The sequence below is a fragment of the Ambystoma mexicanum genome, unplaced genomic scaffold, assembly GCF_040938575.1.
Source record: "Ambystoma mexicanum isolate Mex_15411 unplaced genomic scaffold, UKY_AmexF1_1 Mex_scaf10, whole genome shotgun sequence".
Taxonomy (NCBI): Eukaryota; Metazoa; Chordata; class Amphibia; order Caudata; family Ambystomatidae; genus Ambystoma; species Ambystoma mexicanum.
Window position 1 is genome coordinate 537501 of NW_027182325.1, and position 2500 is coordinate 540000.

Below are 2500 nucleotides of genomic sequence, written 5' to 3' on the forward strand. Positions count from 1 at the left end.
TTGCGCCCGATCTCGTCTGATCTCGGAAGCTAAGCAGTGTCGGGCCTAGTTAGTACCTGGATGGGAGACCACCTGGGAATACCAGGTGCTGTAGGCTTTTTTGTGCTCCAAGTTCAGGAAGTGAGCCATTTCACAATTGCCTTTCAAAACTGCAAGGTCTAGCCGACTAGATGCTTAAAAGTACAAAACTCACTAGGCCCAGAGCCTACGGCCACACCACACTGAATGTGCCCGATCTCGGAAGCTAAGCAGGGTCAGGCCTAGTTAGTACCTGGATGGGAGACTGCCTGGGAATACCAGGTGCTGTAGGCTTTTTTGTGCTCCATGATTAGTAATTGCGCAACTTCTCAATTATTTTTCAAATTTGGTATGTTTCCAAAATAATTGTATCCCGTTTTATAGCGGAAATGTTGGACAACATCATGAGGGCTGGAGCTACCTTTTTACATAGAATTAGCATACAGGTAGTGTGTTCATGGGTAATAAATCGACTTTCACATGTAATGCAGTACAGAGAATATTGAGTCCTTCAAGAGGCATGAAAGAAAACCATTATTGTGTTGATTGTTCTCTCCACCTCCCTGCAACAGACACAGGATGGATGAATTAAAGTTATCCTACCAGACATAAGAGTCCTGAATGGGCCCACCAGTCTTATATATCTCGCCTGATCGAGCCTGATCGAGCGATGAGCGTGGTATCATGTTGCAAGTGGCTGCATGGCTTAGCTTACTAAATGCAAATGCATAAGAGTAATATTCTTAGCATTCCTAGAGCCTACGGCCACACCACACTGAATGCACCCGATCTCGTCTGATCTCGGAAGTTAAGCAGTGTCAGGCCTAGTTAGTACCTGGATGGGAGACCGCCTGGGAATACCAGGTGCTGTAGGCTTTTTTGTGCTCCAAGTTCAGGAAGTGAGCCCTTTCTCAATTGCCTTTTAAAACTGCAAGGTCTAGCCGACTAGATGCTTAAAAGTACAACACTCACTAGGCCCAGAGCCTACGGCCACACCACACTGAATGCGCCTGATCTCGTCTGATCTCAGAAGCTAAGCAGTGTCGGGCCTAGTTAGTACCTGGATGGGAGACCGCCTGGGAATACCAGGTGCTGTAGGCTTTTTTGTACTCCAAGTTCAGGAAGTGAGCCATTTCTCAATTGCCTTTCAAAACTGCAAGGTCTAGCCGCCTAGATGCTTAAAAGTACAAAACTCACTAGGCCCAGAGCCTACGGCCACACCACACTGAATGCGCCCGATCTCGTCTGATCTCGGAAGCTAAGCAGTGTCGGGCCTAGTTAGTACCTGGATGGGAGACCACCTGGGAATACCAGGTGCTGTAGGCTTTTTTGTGCTCCAAGTTCAGGAAGTGAGCCATTTCACAATTGCCTTTCAAAACTGCAAGGTCTAGCCGACTAGATGCTTAAAAGTACAAACTCACTAGGCCCAGAGCCTACGGCCACACCACACTGAATGCGCCCGATCTCGGAAGCTAAGCAGGGTCTGGCCTAGTTAGTACCTGGATGGGAGACTGCCTGGGAATACCAGGTGCTGTAGGCTTTTTTTGTGCTCCATGATTAGTAATTGCGCAACTTCTCAATTATTTTTCAAATTTGGTATGTTTCCAAAATAATTGTATCCCGTTTTATAGCGGAAATGTTGGACAACATCATGAGGGCTGGAGCTACCTTTTTACATAGAATTAGCATACAGGTAGTGTGTTCATGGGTAATAAATCAACTTTCACATGTAATGCAGTACAGAGAATATTGAGTCCTTCAAGAGGCATGAAAGAAAACCATTATTGTGTTGATTGTTCTCTCCACCTCCCTGCAACAGACACAGGATGGATGAATTAAAGTTATCCTACCAGACATAGGAGTCCTGAATGGGCCCACCAGTCTTATATATCTCGCCTGATCGAGCGAGCCTGATCGAGCGATGAGCGTGGTATCATGTTGCAAGTGGCTGCATGGCTTAGCTTACTAAATGCAAATGCATAAGAGTAATATTCTTAGCATTCCTAGAGCCTACGGCCACACCACACTGAATGCACCTGATCTCGTCTGATCTTGGAAGTTAAGCAGTGTCAGGCCTAGTTAGTACCTGGATGGGAGACCGCCTGGGAATACCAGGTGCTGTAGGCTTTTTTGTGCTCCAAGTTCAGGAAGTGAGCCCTTTCTCAATTGCCTTTTAAAACTGCAAGGTCTAGCCGACTAGATGCTTAAAAGTACAACACTCACTAGGCCCAGAGCCTACGGCCACACCACACTGAATGCGCCTGATCTCGTCTGATCTCAGAAGCTAAGCAGTGTCGGGCCTAGTTAGTACCTGGATGGGAGACCGCCTGGGAATACCAGGTGCTGTAGGCTTTTTTGTACTCCAAGTTCAGGAAGTGAGCCATTTCTCAATTGCCTTTCAAAACTGCAAGGTCTAGCCGACTAGATGCTTAAAAGTACAAAACTCACTAGGCCCAGAGCCTACGGCCACACCACACTGAAT

At 46.8% G+C, this 2500-nt stretch overlaps 7 non-coding genes and 2 pseudogenes across 7 annotated transcripts in view; all 9 read left to right on the forward strand.

Moving 5' to 3' along the window:
• The window catches only part of LOC138547495 (5S ribosomal RNA), a 119-nt gene extending 22 nt beyond the window's left edge, over positions 1-97 (forward strand). The window contains exon 1 of the ribosomal RNA XR_011291333.1: positions 1-97. This exon is cut by the window's left edge and continues 22 nt beyond it. This is a non-coding gene — a ribosomal RNA (5S ribosomal RNA).
• Positions 98-203: 106 nt separating this feature from the next.
• LOC138545951 (5S ribosomal RNA) lies at positions 204-312 on the forward strand (annotated as a pseudogene).
• A 463-nt stretch (positions 313-775) lies between these two features.
• LOC138548701 (5S ribosomal RNA) lies at positions 776-894 on the forward strand. Its single transcript, XR_011292493.1, has one exon. It is a non-coding gene; the product is annotated as a 5S ribosomal RNA (ribosomal RNA).
• Positions 895-1000: 106 nt separating this feature from the next.
• LOC138539103 (5S ribosomal RNA) lies at positions 1001-1119 on the forward strand. The gene has a single exon (XR_011287181.1). It is a non-coding gene; the product is annotated as a 5S ribosomal RNA (ribosomal RNA).
• A 106-nt stretch (positions 1120-1225) lies between these two features.
• LOC138545997 (5S ribosomal RNA) lies at positions 1226-1344 on the forward strand. The gene has a single exon (XR_011290878.1). It is a non-coding gene; the product is annotated as a 5S ribosomal RNA (ribosomal RNA).
• A 105-nt stretch (positions 1345-1449) lies between these two features.
• LOC138545675 (5S ribosomal RNA) lies at positions 1450-1558 on the forward strand (annotated as a pseudogene).
• A 468-nt stretch (positions 1559-2026) lies between these two features.
• Positions 2027-2145, forward strand: LOC138541371 (5S ribosomal RNA). The gene has a single exon (XR_011289380.1). It is a non-coding gene; the product is annotated as a 5S ribosomal RNA (ribosomal RNA).
• Positions 2146-2251: 106 nt separating this feature from the next.
• Positions 2252-2370, forward strand: LOC138539114 (5S ribosomal RNA). The gene has a single exon (XR_011287192.1). It is a non-coding gene; the product is annotated as a 5S ribosomal RNA (ribosomal RNA).
• Positions 2371-2476: 106 nt separating this feature from the next.
• The window catches only part of LOC138546113 (5S ribosomal RNA), a 119-nt gene continuing 95 nt past the window's right edge, over positions 2477-2500 (forward strand). Inside the window, exon 1 of the ribosomal RNA XR_011290890.1 lies at positions 2477-2500. This exon is cut by the window's right edge and continues 95 nt beyond it. This is a non-coding gene — a ribosomal RNA (5S ribosomal RNA).